Below are 20,907 nucleotides of genomic sequence, written 5' to 3' on the forward strand. Positions count from 1 at the left end.
GAGACAGACCTGATAAAGGTAGTTTATGGTTTTCAGGTTAATAGTGACCTTTGAATAATTTATTGCTAATAATTACGTTATTAATTAGTGATGCACTAAAAATCTGACCAAACATGATGTTATAAAGACATGAGTAAACGACGCAGTCAGTGCACGCTTGTCTAGAAACAGACCAACTTGTCTGTGGACTCGTGGAGCGTCTGTATTTAATACATGTGAGCACTACAGAGTTGATGGAGCAGTAAGTGTGTTTTATGTGTGTGTGTCACTTAGACACTGTAGTTACATGTAGCCCTCCATTTTTTTTTTTTTTTTTCTCTTGTTTGCACATGCTGTCAAAGGTCAACACTACAAGAAGTGCAATCATTATGAGACAGCAATGTATGTTTAGTTATTGCAATAAAATACATTGATTTATTGTATTGCTTAATTGTGACCATCACCAGCCCTCCCTAAGGAAGGGTAAGAAATCTTTTATTATAGGGAGGATATAAAAAGGGAGAGCAGTGTTGCACCTGAGTGGATAGGGAGCAGGGAGGAGATACTCAAGGTAGGAAATGGAAAGGGTGGGGGAGAATAGATTGTTTTACAGTGAGGGTGAGATGTGAAGTTGTAGAATATATTGTGCTTATTATGTTGTGTAATCAAGCCAGTATAGTGACAAGTGTGAAGCTTAGCTATAATGGTGGTGGCTGTGGACAGGGGGAATGAGTGAGTGGTAGTACCTAAAGCAGGTATTTGAGATTAACGTGTCTAAAGTGAAGCCCAGTATGAGTTTTATCCCACATCCCAAGGTGTGCCAGTGCATCGTATACCAGTATATGTGCAAAAAGACCGCTACCGCAAACCCAAGAACTGCCCCGGGCCCGCAGATGCAGCCAGGCCAGCAGAAAGAGTGGGGGCCAGGGAGCCCCAGGCCACCCCCCCATGTCCGAGCAACCCCCCAGACGCCCCCAAGATCCCAGGCTGAGAGGCAGCCACCGCCCCCCACACACACATCCGAGAAAGCCCCAAGCATCCGAGCACCCAGCGCATCCCGCCACCGACCCCAACCCCCAACCCCAAGGCCCCCCCAGCATCCCGCCCCCCCACCCACCCACACCCAAGCACCCAACCCCCGAGGGGAGGGCCCAGAGAGCCCCCTGCCGGAGACCTCAGCAGCGGAGCCAAGGCCCACGCCCAGCAGATGGCCAGAGCCGCGCCGAACGGGCAGCCAGTGGGCGCGGGGCACTTTTTTTTTCGATTTTTCATTAAAAATGAAAAATCGAGATTCAATGCAATTAGAAAAGGAGTCCAACGCTCCTCAAAGCAGGTTATTTTATTTTTTCTGAGAGCAGACATCTTTTCCATGGAAATAAATTCTATGAGGAGATTTCACCATTGGTTTATGCTTAACGATTTTTTATCTTTCCAATTCAGTAATATTGTTTTTTTTGCTATGGCGAGTGCCGCAAGGATGGATTGTGATTTACAGGAATATCAAGCATAGTCAGGTCTCCTAACAGACATAGATTGTCCAAAATGGAGGACAGTTTTTCAGTGATTAGAAACCAAAATTGTTGAACTGGCGAACAAAGCCATACGGCATGTAAATATGAATCAGCTGTTCCCTGGGTGCAGTGAGAGCAGATGTCTGTTGGGGAGAAGCCCATTTCATACATTTTCTGTTGGGTAATGTGGGATCTGTGGAGGACCTTGTATTGAATTAGCTGAAGATTTGTGTTTTTCAGAATCAGAATCAGCTTTATTGACCAGGTACAGTTTAGAACAATACGAGGAATTTGACTAGGTAGTTGCAGTGAAAGGAGACACATCAACACACCGGAGCAGCCATTTGCGGCGCCCACATATTTAGGTGAAAACGGGATCAATAACAGGAGGAGAGGAGGGGTGAGGGGAAAAAAACTGCCAGTTTGAAACTGATTTCCCTAAACAGAGAAAGCAGTGTGAAACCAGGAAAAAAACCGCCTCTGCAAACATAAATGTAAGCATGACACAGTCAAACAACTCGAGACAAGGCATGTAGGAAGGGTTGGGTGGGAGGTTGGCTGGGGGAGGGGGTCAGGTGGGAAGAACAACAGGAGTCCAGCCGTTTGGGGGACATGGGCGTGCTGCCAGTCGGCGCTGCAACCACGCCTCCATGCAGCTGCGGATGGGAGGTGGGGAAAGATGGCCGACGAGGCATTTGAAGTTGAAGACCTGTAGCTGCGTTACTGACAACCAGATGACGTGTGGAAAAGTTCAGCATCAACAGTTCCAGGAGGAATGTAGGGAGGGAGCGGGGGGAGGGAGTGGGGGTAAGAGCCGCCGTCTGCAGAAACTTCCTGGTGATAAGAGTTGAGACAACCTTGGCTTTAGCCTTGGCTAGCTGGGGAGCCGAAAGGGAGATAAGCAATGTGATTTGATACAGGCTATGTTAATTTCCAATAGCCTTCTGTCCTGGGTCTCTCTGCTGTAATCCAATGAGTGGCCTAGTTTCCACTTCCAAGCCGGGTCTCGAACTTCTCCCAGTTGTTATCCATAACGCGTAGACGATCCAAAAGCAACTCTTGCTTGCTTTTGATATCGATCAACACATGAGTCTGAGTGTTCAGAGCCCTGCTACATCCTTCAGAAATCACTGGCAGCTTTTCCAAAACAGTCGCCAGCGTAGTACGGACTTTACGATAGATTAGGAAGCCACCAGCTCCGATCAGCAGCATGCCTACTATCATTATTCCAATCATGTAGATGTCCTCCACGTCTTCCACGGAAAGGATGGACAGACACCCAACTCGCCACTTGTTCCAAGAGTCAAGTGTGTATCCAGCCGCAAACGTCCCGCTTGGACATGCGGGGTCACCACCCCTGGTTCTTTGCGTCGAAAAAATCTGATCGATAGCACTGAGAGACCAACTAATTAATTCCATTATTCCGGTTTTGGATGAGTTGCAGAGAGAGGCTCTTGTTAGTTTCACAAGACCTGACAAGGCAGCAGCTGGGAGAGAGATAAGACGGAAGGGAGGGAGAAACAGAGAGTGCGACTGACCTCGTCGAGAGAAGCAAGAAGAAGCAGAGAAGCAAGAAGAAGAAGATCTTAAAGGTATTACAACAAATTTCTGTTCAGAAATCGGTGTTTGTAGTGATTGAGAGTTCAGCGTCCCATTTAGCGTTTTGTAAGTGATTAGAGTTAGTGTTCAAGAGTGCTCTGTATATTTTTGAGAGTTTTTTTGTTTTTGTTGAGATTTTTTTCATATATATGGCCAGTTCTGGAGGTTGCAAGGTGATTAAATCTATTTTCGTATTTTTCTTAATTGTCTCTGTTACTTGTAAGTACTGAAGAAAATTACTTTTATTTATATTAAATGTTTGGGTTAGATTGTTATATGTCCTGAGCTTATCATTTTGGAAGAGGTCTTGGAGATGAATAATTCCGCTATCTTCCCATGTTTTTAGATAGAGCAGTGTTTTTCTGTTTCTAAAGTCGGGGTTTGTGCCAGATTGGAGACAGCATACTATTTTTTAATTGAACATTTGTAATGTCCAGGGCTTTCCACCATGCAGTCAGGGTGGAGGCAATCAGTGGGTTTTTAAAGCAGTTATGATGTTTGAGGGTCGCAGTGATAAAAGGGAGATCAGAGAGTTTAATATGTTTGCAGTCTAGTTGTTCTATTTCTAGCCAGGTGTTGTGGTATTCTTTTGGTTTTAGCCATTCTGTTAAATATAGAATTTGGTTTGCTAGGTAATAATGCGTGAAATTAGGGGCTTCCAACCCTCCCTCGCTTTTATTTTTTTGAAGGGTTGAAAGGCTTATTTTTGTTTTTTTATTCCTAGCATAGAATTTTGTAATTGCAGAATCTAATCTTTTGAACCATTGTGTTGGTGGTTTCAGTGGATCATAGAGAACAGATAGTTTATTTTAGGTAAGATTTTCATTTTAACTGAGGCTTTTCTGCCAAGGAGTGAGATGGGGAGATTGTTCCATCTCCGCAGGTCTTCTGTGACTTTATCCAACAGCGGATCCAGGTTCAGTTTAATTACTTCATTTAAGTTTGGTGATATATTTAAGCCTAGATATTTAATTATATTTGTGGGGGAGGGGTATTGTGGGTTTTGGGTTGCTGGGTTCCATGAATTTTTTGTTTAATGGAAGGATTGATGATTTTGACCAGTTAATGGAATAGTCTGATAGTTTAGAGAAGCTGTTTATTAGTTTAAATAATTCTTCTAATGAAGATTGGGGTTCTTCCAAATAGTGTAAAATATCGTCCGCATAAAGATTAATTTTGTGTTCTGAAATGGATGAGTGGATTTTTTTAATAACAGAGTTCTGACGAACAGCTGCTGCGAGAGGTTCAACAAATATTGCAAAAAGCAAAGGTGAGAGTGGACAGCCTTGTCTGGTTCCCCTCTGCAGTGTGAAGCTTTGGGATGTTTTTTTGTTTGTGGTTACTGAGGCCTTAGGTTTAGAGTATAGGGTGGAGATCCATTGTATGAATGATTCTCCAAAGCCAAATTTGCCAAGGACAGTAAGAAGGAATGACCAGTTGACTCTATCGAATGCTTTTTCTGCGTCAAGTGACAAGATTATTGTTTTCTTTTTAGAGTTCTGTGCCATGTTGATCAAATTAAACAGTCTTCTAACATTGTCTGTGGAGTGTCTATTTTTAATAAATCCTGTCTGGTCTTGTATGTAAGTAAGTAAGTAGTTTATTTATAAAGCGCTTTTTGCAGATAAAATCACAAAGTGCTCTACAGAGTTGTGGTAAAAGTACAAGTGCAACACAATAGAATGATAAAACAAGAGTGCATAAATATCATAAGAACAGGAACATTAAAGGATAAATAAAAATTAAAATCCAGTTCACTAAAAGCTTTACTGTAAAGTGTTGTCTTCAGCAGTTTTTTAAAAGTGTCCACACAGTTGAGCTCCCTGAGAGACTGGTGCAGGTAATTCCAGAGTCTGGGAGCTACAGCCTGGAACGCCAGGTCTCCTCTGGTTTTAAATTTAGTTTTTGGGGTCTTTAGGAGACCCTGACCTGAAGACTGAAGGCATCGCCCTGATGAGTAGGGGCACAACAAGTCCGAGATATATTTAGGGGCCTGACCATGTAGAGCTCGGAACGTGAGAATTATTATTTTATGTTCTATGCGAAACTTAACTGGAAGCCAGTGCAGAGTAGCAAGAATGGGGGTGATGTGGGATGTTCTAGAAGCACCAGTTAAAAGTCTGGCAGCAGCGTTCTGAACGATCTGGAGTCTGTTTAGGGTCAACTTATTAAAACAAGTAAAAACAGAATTACAGTAGTCAATACGAGATGATATAAATGCGTGTATGACCAGTTCCAGATCTGATTTTGATAATAGATGCCTCACTTTAGAGATATTTCTCAGGTGGTAAAAACAGTTTTTAGTCAATTGACGACAATGTCCCTCCAAAGACATGGACTGATCAAAAACAACCCCAAGGTTTCTGAGGCTGGTTTTAACAGATGAGCCACGATCACCAAGAGAGTTTTTAATTAGAGGATGTTTTCATCAGGAGCAATGATCAGAGTTTCTGTTTTGTTTGAATTTATCTGGAGATAATTTGATGACAACCAGTTTTTGATACAGGATATACAGTCTAAGATCTCGGATAAAAAGTGAAACTCAGAGTCATTAAAGGAGCAGTACAACTGGATATCGTCAGCATAAAAATGATAAGACACATTTTTAAAACCACGGATCAACCGACCAAGAGGCATCAGATACAATAAAAACAAAACAGGCCCCAGAACAGAGCCCTGGGCTACTCCACATGACAGGTTGGACATATTGGACATAACATCATTAATAGCAACATTAAAGGTTCTTTCATTAATGTAAGAGGTAAACCATTGGAGAACAGTACCAGAAAACCCCATCTCAGATTTGAGTCGATCAACCAGTATACTGTGATCTACAGTATCAAAGGCAGCTGTCAGATCAAGTAAAACTAAAACTGTGTAATAGGGATGTAACGATTAATCGTAAGGCAGTCAAAAACCGATTCATAGGTATCACGGTTGATATCGATTTTCTGAAAATTGAATCTCGGTACTTTTTTTAACCAGCAGAGGGCAAGTGTACAAGTGTAGGCGGCGGGCGGAGTCTGCTAATACTTTATTTCTGGCCGCCTTCTACTCTTAAATATGTTAATAAATAATTCCTTGCCCCTTTAGCACTGAAAGAATATCTGTAATATTACTTGAATATCTGTAAAAGTCATGTTTTTCTATTAGCTCTGTCTGCTAGCATAGCTTCTCTTCTTCACTGCAAGAATTTCTGCATGCCAACCGACCACTGGGTTACCAGCGCCCTCTGCTGGTCCAAACAAATATGACGTAAATCAGTGTAATCACGGTTTTTTTTTTTTTAAGGTCCAATTGTTAAGGCACAAAATACATTTTCAGTTGCACTTTTAAAAAGAAAAAGAACTATTATGCAGTTTTGCATTTATTATAGAACCAGAATTTAAATTAATAGGCTTCATTTTCATTTCTATTATTCCTTTATTTATTTCATTCAAGATTTATTTTTAGTTAAATTGCATTGTTTTGAATAGTTTATCAAGGGATTCTTTTGACAATGAAAAATAAAAGGAAAATAATACAGTATTTTCTAGTTTTTGCCCAAAAAAAAATTTGTCTACATTCCCATTTTGTAAAATTAATCGTGAGAGAATCGTATCGTGAACCCAGTATCGTGAATCGAATCGTATCGGGAGTTGAGTGAATCGTTACATCCCTACTGTGTAACGACCAGAGTCAGCGGCCATCATCACGTCACTAGAAACTTTCAGAAGAGCAGTTTCAGTGGAGTGGATTGGTCTTGGTATATAATTGACTGTACTACTTTTTCTAACCTGGAAGTGAGTGCTTTGGAAATAAGTTTTATGTTTGTGTTAATAAGTGAGATGGGACGGTAGCTTGAGGGTAACATGGGGTTTTTGTCTGGTTTAAGTAGTAATTTAATGTTTGCTGTATTCATGTGACCTCCTACGTAACCTTTATTTTTAATCCCTGTTACTACTCTGAAAAAGAGTGGAGCCAGCATTGACCAGAAATGTTTTAGGAATTCAGCAGGGAACCCATCTGGACCTGGTGCTTTGCCTGTTGACATGCTATCCAAAGCATTTTGTAGTTCTTGTAAGGTTAATGGTGAGTCTAAGGTGGTTTTCTGATCTATGGTGAGCTGTGGTAGGTTTAAGTTATTGAGGAAGGTTTTAAAATCTTCAGGGTCAGGGTTTAAGTTAGGTGAGTATAAATTTTGATAATAATCATGAAAAATCTTATTAATGTCCTGAGGTAAGTTTAAAGTTTGACCTGAATGATCAGAGATTGCTGCTATGAAATAGTTTTCTTTGTTGTGTGCTGGTTTGCTAAATATTTTCCTGATTTATTATTGTTGTCAAAGTTTTTGTACCGTAATTGCTGCAAAATAAAATCCATTGTTTTTTTTAGATTAAATGATGTCCAGATTAAGTTTTGTATTTTGGAGTTTTTTCCATAAAAGTTCAGACGGGTTAGCTGCGTATTCTTCCGTAAGTTTCTCAATTTTTTCTTCAATCGTTTTTTCTGCTATCTGTTCCTGTTTTTTCTAATAAGAAGAGTATGATATAATCTTTCCTCTGATGACAGCCTTGCCGGTTTCCCAGAGTAAGGACGGTGACACTTCCAGAGAATCGTTTGTTAATAGAAAGTCCTCCCATTCTTTTCTTATCATTTTACCAAATTCACTGTCATTAAGTAATGAAGTATTAAAGCGCCACAGAGAGGATAATTTCTGATTAGAGTCACGCTTCAGCGAGCCGCCATGTTGAATTTTCACAGACTCTCAGAATATCTCGCGTGACTTACCTCTCTCCCGTGACCCGGGTCACCAACCTTTCTGAAACCGTGAGCTACAAAGCTAGTGAACAGTGCGAAGCTGTTCTGACTAACATTTTTAATTATTCATGTCATATAAAAATGTATGAGAGCAGCATTAATGTCACTATATTTACCCTCAGGGATCAATGGTTTACTGAATCTGATCAGGTTTATTGATTAAGTTTTGATCAACTTAATTTAAATGAACCTAATTTAAATGATCCTGATGACATAATTCCAGACCGTAATTACACAAAAATAAATGTGCAAACATCACTTGTAAGAAGTGTTATTTCACCACTAGGGGTCAAAATATTTTACAGTATCAGAAGTTATCAATAATCTATGATGTTTCAGACTCTACAATCCCTGGTATTGATGGTCTAGTCCTCAACTTCAGAACAACTTTATCCAGATCTTCTGTAGCTCTGATGAGATGTTTAAACGCTCTGAGCAAGTGAAGCTGATTAAAGCTGAGTCATGTTTTCATAGAGCGATGCAGCGCTATGAGAAACAGACAGAGCTTCACAGACATGTTAAAGTTAAACAGACACTGGTGGCTCTGATGTAGGAGTCAGTGATGATTTGTGTAGTTTTTGCCTGGTTAGACGGTGTTTAGGTGGTGTTTGAAACGACTACAAAGAGAGTTGGAAGGACATTTCCGCATAAAAAAAACATCCTTTCCCTCACGGTGACGGCATTTAAACCCGATTCTGTCCATTTCCGCATTCACCTTAGGTCAGGCGTAGGTGTAGTTCTACAATTAGACACTAGATGGAGCCCCAACATGTGTTGGGTCTAAGCTCCTGCTTCTACTACTTTGACTGAAAATTGTCTTCAGATTTATTGAAATATTATGGTTTATTTTAAGCTCCTAAAAGCAAGTATTTAATTTGGAATATAGGTCATGGTAAAGTACACAGGCTGATTACATGTTTATATGTATTTTGACCCAAATGTAAGTTAACTCTACAGCCAAAGGGTTTGGCTTTACCAGTTTGTTTGTTTAGTGACATCTTAGTCAAAATACATTAAGGTACTATTTGATCCAATTGATATAATATATATTTCATAGTGTAGTTTAGGTTAAAACAATGAAGAATAAAATCACAGACATGTTAAGAATAATAATCAATTGGTTAAGAGTTTCAGATAAATAAGTTTATATAAATACTAAAATTGATAAATACGTTTATGAGTAAAATACATTGTTAAAAAGTTAGACTTTAATTAAAATGAGTAACATTTATACGCCAAAGCACTAATTTTTATATTTTATTTTGTTTGGTGTATTTTTCTGTAAAGTATGTTTTTTGGAGTCATTATGTGTATTTGAAAAAAGAAAAGAAAATTAGGCCAAGATTCACGGCTCTGCCCTGTAAACACCGTAAAAGTTAGCAAAAATCCATGAATCTCTTTTGGTGTCCCACTTCTCTAGATGATCTGCAGTGACTTTGAGCCCTGTCAGTGAAACGCCCTAGAAAAGTGTGTTAATATAGGACTTTTGTCTCATATTAAATTCTCTTCACTCTGTAGGGGGCGCTAACGTGCCAATGTCCATTTTTCCACATTGAGCTGGTTTAGGGCTGGAGGTTTAACAACTGATTCACAAATGTTTGTTTGGTTCCTTCTCTGTGTTTAATCTCTAACTGTTCTACAGGACTCTGGAAGCCAGAACAAAGTGACACCTCAACGCTCTCAGGACCATGAAGCTCAGCCACAACAAAGAAACAAATCTAAGAGAAAAACTTCAGAGCAAAGAGTTCAACAGCAGAGCCAAGCTGGAGTTAAAGCTAAACATACATGTGACCAGTGTGGGAAGGCCTTTAGCTTTAAATCATTACTCATTAGACATCAAAGAATCCATTCTGGATCAAGGCCATTTAACTGTGACCAGTGTGGAAAGGCCTTTAGCTGTAAATCAAACCTCACTGTACATCAAAGAATCCATTCTGGATCAAGGCCATTTAACTGTGACCAGTGTGGAAAGGCCTTTAGCTGTAAATCAAACCTCACTGTACATCAAAGAATCCATTCTGGATCAAAGCCATTTAACTGTGACCAGTGTGGAAAAGCTTTTAACCATATATCTACCTTAATAAAACACAAAGTCATTCATACTGGAGTTAAAAAGTTTCAATGTGATGAATGTGGAAAGACTTTTAGTCGATCTGGAACCCTCAGTCAACATATCCTCATTCACCGTGGAATCAAAGCTCACAGATGTGAACAATGTGGAAAGACTTTTACTCACAGATCATCTTTAACGCTGCACATGCAGGCTCACTCCAGAACAGAGTTGTATCACTGTGACCACTGTGGGAAAATATATAAACAGAAAGAAACCCTCATCATCCACCTGAGATCTCACACTGGACATGAAGTGTGTCCCTGTGACCAGTGTGACAAAGTTTTTACAACATATCAACGGTTAAAACAACACCAAATCAGCCACTCATCAGAAAGACCTCATAAATGTGACACATGTGGAAAATCTTACAAGAGGAAATTTAACCTTAATCACCACCAACGAGTTCATGAGAAGAATGTTCTCAGATGTGATGAGTGTGGAAAGACCTTCAGCACTTCATCTGTTCTCCACTCACATCTCTGTGTGGATGGAGACATGGAGCAGGAATCATCTTCAGATCCCAGCGACACACGGATGGTGACGACACCTTCTGGTTCCAGTGTTGGACTGAAGAACCCAGAGATCAGGCTGCACAGGATTCCAACATAAACCTGCTGTCAGCTGGAAAATGGACACCAACAGTTCAGGAAGTTGTTGATCTTTGAAGGTGTGGTCTGAAAGAAAAGATCAAGACAATGATCAGTTGAAAAGGAAGCAGGAAGAAGTTTCCCTTTGTTCACTTTCTATACAGGATATACATTCTATAGCTTCTGTATTCATACAAGATGTATATGAAGAATGATTCACATTATTATTATTATTATACACTAATGACAGATTCTATATCAGGGCTGTCAAACTTATTTTAGTTGAGGGTTCAAATACGGACCAGTTTGGGGTCCAAAGGGCTGCAGATTATAGGAAAACCAGCCCTAGTTTATGAGCAACTTTGCTTTAATTTTCTCAAATGTTGTGGATTAATTTTGGAAAAATTGCATAACTTTCGAAAACTGAGAGTTCCTGCAACAATTTGAGTTTAAAAATAACTCCATCATGTGATGTCAGCGTGGGAAAACTGTGAGCTCTGCTAATATTGTGGAGTTAACTTAAAATTATTTGTTTTGAGAGAGGCTGAGATATCTACAACTGAATTAGTGAAAACATGAATAATTGTAGAAATTAACTGTCATTTTTACTTTCTCCTGCAGGCTGAATTAGATGCTCTACAGGGCAGGATTTGGCCCCCGGGCCTTAAGTTTAACACGTATTTTATATGAAAGACAGTCTATGATGTCCATCATATGTTTGTATACTGTACATATTAATCATTAGTAGTTTTTTTTATAGAATGTAGAGAAGGTGACTAACATTCCAATAAATGTAATAATCAGATCCTAACTTCTAGATGAATATACATGCTGTGTTAATACAGACCATCTTCATCATGTACCTTTGAATCTGTTTCTTTTCTCTGTGTTTATAAAGGATTCATATTTGTAATGAGTTTTAAATGAGTATCTAATACATCACATAATAGTATTTTCTTGATTTTAGATGTGATGTGTTTTATATAAAGTATGTTTTTCTACAGTTGAAGTGAATGTGATGAAATGGTTCCTGACAGGGAAACCCTGCCTAAAGCCTGTGAATGGATCATGCAGTGTGCTGAATGAATATCAGGGGAAGGGGAGCCCAAAGTGTCCAAACACTCCCATTTTATCACCATATTTACATTTCTATCAACTCTGTGATTACAGCTCATAGATTTATTCTAACTCTGAAATGTTCTTTAATCTGTTCTTTAGCCTGTCCAGCCTTTCTTTAGAACTTACAATGTTCTATGTAACCATGATAAATCCAAAAGTTCTTCTTAAATCTTCCTTCTGACATAAAGTTTGAATCAATGTAAATGTAATGATATCAAATGTCCAGTGAAGCTTTGTTCCTTTAAATAAAGACGTGTTATTGTCTGTGCTGGATTTCTTTGAACAGAGAAACATGTCAGAGAGAGGGAGAGCTTTTCATTGGATAGCACATAATCCTCCATCAAACACACATGGTTCCCATGAGAAGAACATCCACTGGATGGATCTAAGAACAGGAAGTGAAGGTTCCTCTGAAAACTGAGTGTTTAGTGAAGCTGCAGGAGTTTAAAAATAGACTTTTAGAGTAACTGCTGCTTTCACATCCAGTCATGATGTCTTTCTAACAAATTCTGATAAAATGAGTCAAACAAGTGCAGAATTCTTTAGTTTGAGATTGTTCCTACATTAATAAGGCTTTTTATTTAAATGTAGTGTTGTATCAACATCTGAGACAGTGAAAGAGTTCCTGTTTTGGTTCTAGAAGGATATGAATTATTCCCAATGAACAGCACTGATTAAAAGGGGGCGGAGTCTCCCTGTATGTGGACTCAGAGTGGAGGTGTGTCCAGGTTAATCACATGTCTAAATGTGTAAATGAATATAATATAAAGTTGTATATACAGAACACCAGGGTGGTGCATTGACACACTGAAGAACACATTAGCTGACATGTTTCATAACTCTGATGATTCAATAAAATACAAAGTGTTTGGAGTGACTTCATTATTAATATTATGAATCCAAACAGACACATAAAGACTTGTGATGTTATACATCCAATGTACAGCTGTGGCCTGTTCTTAGTCATTCTAAAGCCAAGCAGAGTCACATTAGACACTGACACATCCATCATTAACATTTGGACACATTCAGCTGATTGGAAAGTAGATGGAGGATTATTTAGAAGTGATATCAGTGAACAGCTTCCAGTTACAAACCAGAGCTGGGCTTAGATCTATCAATGTGATCATCCAAACAATGTCTATGATGTCTTAACTTTTTTTGTTGATATATTTTGTTAATACATATTTCATGAGTAATATCGTTGTCTTTGTCACATTTTATTTGGCATGAGTAAATAAACTAGTACAGTGACTATCAGAAGTATGTATTCATATAGTTGGAGCTTTAGTAGAGTCATAATTTATGTCCAAATGAGTATGTGTTTGAAGGTTGGATGTACAAAGAGGTGTACTGTACATACTCTGCACTCTCTAGTGTTATAAATGGGTTTATTTGCAGGTGCAAAATAAAATAGCATGTGCGATTTCCCTGGTTTAATTCTATGGGACATGATTATGATAAATGAGTTTGTTGGTTTTTTTTCTTTACTCATTTTTATATATTTTTTTGTTTGGTGTATTTTTCTGTAATGTATGTTTTTTTTTCTGTGTATTTTTGTATCTTTCTGTTGTGTTTTTGTGCATTTTTTGTACGATTATTATTATTATTATTGCCTTTGTAGTGTGATTCTGGAGTCATTTTGTGTATTTTTGTATAAATATTTAGTTTTGTGTATTTTGAGTCATTTTCATATTTTTGTTGTCATTTGGTGAATTTTTCTGTAATGTTTGTTTTTTTATGTGTATTTTTGTATAATGATTATTATTATTATTATTATTTTTGCCTTTGTAGTGTGATTCTGGAGTCATTTTGTGTATTTTTGTATAAATATTTAGTTTTGTGTATTTTGAGTCATTTTCATATTTTTGTTGTCGTTTGGTGTATTTTTCTGTAATGTATGTTTTTGGAGCCTTTTTGTATATTTTTGTGTATTTCTGTTATCATTTTGTGTACTTTTTGTATAAATATTGTTTAGTTTTTTATTTTACGTAGTTATGTGTATTTTTGTATTTTTAAATTTGACATAAAAAGCTACAAGCTCTTCAGGCAGATGTTGCCAAATGTGTGAAAATAACAGATGTTTGCTGATGGCTATGGTGGAGCTTCATCTTCAGCAGCATCTGAAGCGGCCACAGCCCACAGGTGATGATGGTGGAGGTGGTCGTCAGGTGGATGAGGGGAAGGGGAAACAGGAGGAGGAGAGACCCACGGGCTCCGCAGGTGAGAGTGGAGGGAATCTGAACTACAGCTAAGAAGTGATGAACTGTCGTCTACCTGGGTCAGATATCAATCAAGATTGGGTGTCATTTATTTTTGTTGTGCTTGTTAACTTTAACACAATCAGTCGTTAGAAGTAGGCTAATTTATAATTTAGCTAGCTGTGCATGCTGGGCAAAAAAAAAAAAAAAAGATTTATTGAATTTATATATAAAAATATATTTACTGTATATAAAAAAATGTAATTTGCAAATTTGAGTTAAAAAAAAAAAGATGTATTTTTTTTTTTTTTTCCCACCACAGGTTTTTCGGACTTTTTTTGCATTTTGTCCTTGTGGGTTACCATAGCGTGATGTGAGCCCGCCCCCTTTTTGTTTACATGTGTTTACTCTTTAAGTAGCTATATGTGTGCCACAGGCATGTTTATTGTTTTATTTACAGGGTCGCTGAGAAGAGTGAACTGTTGAGAAAGTTATTTTGTAGCCTGATGAGGTAAAATATAATGATCAAAAACTCATTATAATGTATCAGATAACATTAGATTAAACTTTACTGTCATTTCACAAAGTACAGTCCAGAGAAAACATTTTGCATCTATCTTGGGAGAAAAACAAGTAAAGAATAAGAATTAGTGCATCTTAATAAGTCTTAATATATAAGACACTTGGTGGAATAAATATAAGAATGAGGTATTGTTTTTACAAACAGCTGTTTTCTTCCAGCCTTAACCTCTCACTGTCTCTTATAGGATGATGTCACTCATTTTTGGGAGCCTGTCGTTGTTTCCTCTCAGTAAGTACTGTATAGAAAACATGATTCAGCTATTTTTCTAGAGTGAACATATCAATACTGTGATCATCTGATCAAGTCCATCAGGTGTTTATTTCTCACCTTTCTCTGTTTGTCTCCTTACACTTTTTAAAGGTTGCCATGTCTGTGTTACTGCTGTGGAGGTCTAAGGTGACTGTTTATTGATGTGGTGAGTACATAGTCTGTGAAAATATCACTTAATCACAATCTGTTATTTATACATTTTATTATTCATCTCATCTCATGTTCCTCTGTGTCCTGTTTTCAGGATCCCATCATATGTTGTTCATTGTTTGTTCAGGAGGTTCCTCTAAGTAAATACTGTATAGAGTTGATGACGCAACTATTTTCCCACATTTTTCTAGATACCAGTACTGTGATCATATGTCCATCAAGTGTTATTCTTTCTCACATTTCTTTCTTTGTCTCCTCTCACTTTTTAAAGGTTGCCATGTATGAGGAAATATTCTGTGTTGATGTGGTGAATAAATAGTCTATGAAAATATCACTAAATCTGTCATTTATTCATTTTAATATTCATCAATGATCATGTCTCACTTCTATTCCTCTCTGTCCTAATTTCAGGATCCCATTATATGTTGTACATTGTTCAGGAGGTTAACTAGACCAAGCAGCTTTTAGGTTTCTGTTAAGTACTGTATAGAATAACAGGACTGGGAGGATGGTGTAGGTTTTAGTTTATTAGACATGTAGATTTACACCAACAAGACAGTGTATAAGCATTGTTACAAGAAAGTTTGTTTTCATTCATAGGCTTCATTGTCTTTCCATCAATACCTGGTGTGTCCCATCACCTAGTGTCCACCTGGGGGCGGAGCCTGCACTTCAGTCTGCCTTTGGGGGCTTTTTGACCATCATCTGTGTCTCTGAACCAGTGGGTGATGATGAACAGTATCATAACATTAGACACAGGTCCTTTGCACTATGGGAGGACAGTGTCTTTATCTGGACTCCTGCTGTTCTCCTTCCTCAGAGTCACAGCCTCCTCTGTCTGCAGGGCTCAGCTCAGGGGGCGGAGCCTCTGCTGCCTGAGCAGCTGAGATCAGTCTGTTACATGTTCCATGTCCTCTCCTCTATGTAGCGCTGTTTATAAGAGTAGAACATTTATTTTCCTCTATAAACAAGATGGTTCACCGACTTAGTCGTCCTCCTAAGACACTCATCATGTCCCTCATCGTCTCTGTTTGCTCTGTCTGAAGCTCTGCAGCGCGTCACACACACTTTACCGCTTCCTCAGCAACCACACATCATGAGTTGTCATCACATTTTGATTGGTTGATGTGTGTTTTTCACCAATAGGGAAGAGGTGTATTTTTTGCTTTCAAACACTTTTGCTTTGTGAGAGAAGGTAGAACGTCCCGTTTTTACTCTTCGTTTACACACTGAACGCAACAAAAAGTTTAGAGTTTTAACAGTTTAAATTAACACTGTGAGGCTACATCTGGTCGCTCTGCTGTCTTAAATCAGTCATGTGATCAGGATGCGGCGACGCGTCCATCGACTACAGAGGGTTAACTCACTTTTCTGCTCAGACACAGAAATGGAGGTTGGTGAAAGGAAGAAGACACACTGAACCACAAGCCCAGATCCATGTAAAGGTGGACAATAGATTTTCCTCACTGGTGAATGGGAATGAATAAGAGTTCTGTTCTATTGAGAACAACACAAGCTAACAGCATGGTGAAGACTGAGAGAGCTTCAGGAAAACAGAAGCTACATCAGAAAAAGAGGGATCCTCATACGCTGATCATTGGAGATGAATCTGTGAAAAATGTTCAGATGATTATCAACAAAAATGTAAAAGGTTCTTTGTTTACCTGATGACATGGTATCAGACCTGGAAGGAAGAGTTTCCACACGTGAAGAATGTTGTGATTGATTTTAGAATAAATGATATCAGGAAGGAGCAGTCTGAGGTGTTGAAGAAGAATTCTGTTTATTCTTGTTGGAAATTGTGAGTATTTTGCAGAAAAAAGTGTATATCAGTGGTTCCTTACCTCCAGTTCTCAAAGGAGACATGAACTTCTCTAGAATGTATTCTCTGAATAAGTTAGTGTCTGCTGCTTGTGCTGAACATTCACACATTCCTCTGTGATCAGCACCATGCTTCATTTCCTCTGATAGTTCTGGTCTGTTTGTGATATGTAAAAGCTCACTAGAACTCTGGTATGGAGCAAACAAGTGACTCTGGTCCTCTATAAAATGTGGGTCTAGGTTCACCTCAAGTGAAGCATGATGTGGTTTTTAATCATGTGAGAAAGTAAACAGGACCAAATATAGAACTTTATGTTAAAGAACAATACACACACCTCATAAAGTGTCTCTGCTGGCTGTGAATCCTTGAATTTGGTTGATCAGATGAAATAAGACCCAATAAGCTGTGTTTCTAATGGTTAGATGGTTAACAATAACATAATACATAATAACATTTTCATTTACAAACTGCTAAGATCTGGCCAGTATGGGGCTTGAACCCATGACCTTGGCATTATTAGCACCACGGTCTGACCAGCTGAGCTAACTGACCTATGAAGCTGTAAAAATGTGTAAAAACATGGTTACGAGCAGTGCGTTACTTTTTACAGTAACTTGTACTGTAACGCAATATTTTTTTAACGAAATAACGCCGTTACCGTTACATTATGCTGCGTTTGTCCATTACTTTGCTAGCTGCGGTGCACTTCCTGTTTACAGTGGCTCTACATATTTTTGCGGGACACCGTGCTAACCACGGTAAAACAGAAGAAGAAGAAGAAGAAGAAGAAGAAGAAGAAGAAGCATTGTCAGCATGTTTCTGTTTACATCACGTCATAGCGAGTCAAGAGCAGGACGATGTCACAATTCCTTGTAATATTTACAGTTTCTGCTGGTCTCAGATAAATAAACTGGTATTGAAAGAATACTTAGTGTTTCAGTCAGATTGGTGTTTGTAAAGATTAATACTGAGCAGAGTTTAGTTCTGTTAATGTAAATGATTATAAACTGTAGGGTTGGATACAGTAACATTTCATTTATCAGAGGTTTTTATACAAAACAATGTTAATACAGGGGCACAGTTGATCAACAGTGGATTATTATATTATTACAGCACTAATATGAAGCTGTATGGACACAAATGACCCAAAATAAATAATACACTCTTTCATTCTAAGTAACTCAAAAGTTACTTTTTGCAGTAACGCATTACTTATTTCAGTAACTCACACAACACTGGTTACGAGTTAAAGCGCTTACGGTTCAAAACACCTAGAAAGTGGTGAGTAGACAATTAAAGCATGATATAACATCTGTAGCACAACTAGCATGTGGTTAAGATACATGGGTGTTTGTTGAGAGCTGATTGAACAAAGGCTATTGATTGGTAGCCTTTCAAATTGGTAAAAAAATAAAAATAAAGATTTGATGACGGAGTTGGAATTCCCTCATAACTGAGGACCAAAATAAGACCACACACTATCATAACTGTTGACATTAAGATGGAACTGTAAGAGAAAAAAGTTACATCATGAGATGGATTTTTAGAGCCCCGCCCCCAAAACTTAAAAAAAAGTGATGCCCAGTTGTACATGTAAGTGGTGTAGTGTATATCTGCCATGTGAAAGATCATCTATGCTGTCACACACAGGGCCTCATAGCTCAGAGGTTAGAGCACTGGTCTTGTAAACCAGGGGTCGTGAGTTCAATTCTCACTGAGGCCTTCTTTTGCTGTTAACTACAGGTCAAAGGGGGTGGGGCTAAGGGTTTTGTTCACACCCTTTAACCTCTCTAGGATTGGTTTGAATGGAAAGCGTTCCTGGTTTGTGAAGTCTACAGAGGACCAGGGAAGTGAGCTGAAGACTCTCCAGTGTAACTCTCAGCTGTGACAGCAGGGGGCGTGGTCTCCTTCAGTCCACTTACTGTACCAAAGACTTCACTGGCCTGTGGAGTGTATCACTGGTTGTGATTCTGATAAAATGTTTATTCTAAGAACAAAAATTTGGTTTTAATATAGATTTAAGTTTATTTCAAAATGAGTCAATTTTTCACTATTACTGAGTCAGTTTTTACATAGATTAGTTGTTTTCTTCTTGTTCCAAAGCTTTCATTTGCAAAATTAAAAAAATAAAATAAAATAAAAAAATAAATAATAATTTGTTTATAGTCAGTATATTTCACTTATTATTGTGCTGGAGGAAGTTTGATTTCAAGTAATTTAATCTAATAATCATACATTTCTGCTTATTTTAACGCTTTAGAATATTTACCAGGACCTTCTTATTTTAAGATTTAACATATTTTTTCAATATTTCTTGTTTAGTAAATTTAACTTGCTGCATCCTGATTAGCAATCATTTATTAGCTTTTGGTTTGGACCAGACGTGGGCCACATAATACTCTAGTATTGGTCACACCCAAAAATATCACTCAAAATACATACAGTATGTATAGAACTGTACATAGAACTGTACCATGGTTCCCCAGTTTAGCACTAAATTATAATTTTTATAGATTTTTCATGGCAATTACTATTACAATGTAAATTATCTGAACTCATTTCTAATGTAATTACAATTACAACAGCAACATATTTACAATTATACCATCATTTTAATTCATGATCACTAGGGATGCAACGATTAATCGTAAGGCAGTTAAAAATCGATTCATAGGTATCACAGTTCACATCGATACTCTGAAAAATGAATCGCAGTACTTTTTTTAAACAGCAGAGGCCGCTATCTATTTATCCTTCCAGAGGTTTTGGCGGCGGGCAGAATCTGCTACTACTTTCTTTCTGGCCGCCTTCTACTCTTAAACATGTTCATAAATGATTCCTTACCCCTTTAGCACCAAAAGAATATCTGTAATATTACGTGAATATCTTTAAAAGTCAAGTTTTTCTATTAGCTCTGTCTGCTAGCATAGTATCTCTTCTTCACCGGTAAATTATCTGCATGCCAACCAACCACTGGGTTACCAGCGCCCTCTGCTGGTCCAAACAAATCTGACGTAAGAGACAGTGCAGAGTGTTTTTTTTTTTTAAGTCCAATTGTTAAGGCACAAAATACATTTTCAGTTGCACTTTTAAAAAGAAAAAGAACTATTATGTAGTTTTGCATTGTTTACTAGAGAACCAGAATTTAAATTAATAGGCTTCTTCTTCATTTGTATTATTCCTTTATTTATTTCATTCAAGATTTATTTTTAGTTCAATTGAATTGTTTTGAATAGTTTATCAATGGATTCTTTTAACAATCAAAAAAAAAAGGAAAATAGTACAGTATTTTCTAGTTTTTTTCCCCCAAAAAATAAAGAAATATTTTTTAGTCATCATTTGTCTACAGTCCCATTTTGTAAAATAAATCGTGAGAGAATCGTATCGTGAACTCAGTATCATGAACTCAGTATTATAAAAATGACAAAAACCAAAAATCACCCAAAATCAAAAGTAAGGCTAAAGCAAGTCATTTTTTTTTTTTAAATTTCAAAAAAAAAAAAATTGAGTTAGGACCATCATTAGACCCAAATAACGACTGCAAATATAATGCACATACTTAAACTGTGCTAAGAAAGCAGTAAAACACAAAAAATGACAAAAACCAAAAATCACCCAAAATCAAAAGTAAGGCTATAGCAAGGCATATTTTTTCAAAAATTTAAAAAAATAAATAAATTGAGTTAGGACCATCATTAGACCCTAAAAACTACTGCAAATATAATGCACATACTTAAACAGGGCTAAGAAAGCAGTAAGGCACAAAAAATGAGAAAAAACAAAAATCACCCAAAATCAGAAGTAAGGCATATTTTCTAAAAAAAAAAAAAAAAAAAAAAAAAAAAAAATTGAGTTAGGACCACCATTAGACCCTAAAAACTACTGCAAATATAATGCACATACTTAAACTAGGGTAAGAAAGCAGTAAGGCACAAAAAATGACAAATAACAAAAATCACCCAAAATCAAAAGTAAGGCTATAGTAAAGCATTTTTTTTCAAAATTAAAAACAAAAAAGAAAAAAAATTGAGTTAGGACCATCTTTACACCATAAAAACTACTGCAAATATAATGCACATACTTAAACAGGACTTAGAAAGCAGTAAGGCACAAAAAATGACAAAAACTAAAAATCACCCAAAATCAAAAGACTATAGCGAGGCATATTTTTTC

At 37.5% G+C, this 20,907-nt stretch overlaps 1 protein-coding gene and 1 non-coding gene across 3 annotated transcripts in view; one reads left to right on the top strand and one right to left on the bottom strand.

The window, feature by feature from the left end:
* Positions 1-20,907, bottom strand: part of LOC114459222 (E3 ubiquitin-protein ligase TRIM39-like) — a 303,562-nt gene that overhangs the window by 69,032 nt on the left and 213,623 nt on the right. The gene's annotated exons all lie outside the window — the stretch shown is intronic.
* On the top strand, positions 18,385-18,457 carry trnat-ugu (transfer RNA threonine (anticodon UGU)). Its single transcript has one exon. It is a non-coding gene; the product is annotated as a tRNA-Thr (tRNA).

This window comes from Gouania willdenowi, unplaced genomic scaffold, assembly GCF_900634775.1.
Source record: "Gouania willdenowi unplaced genomic scaffold, fGouWil2.1 scaffold_275_arrow_ctg1, whole genome shotgun sequence".
NCBI lineage: Eukaryota > Metazoa > Chordata > Actinopteri > Blenniiformes > Gobiesocidae > Gouania > Gouania willdenowi.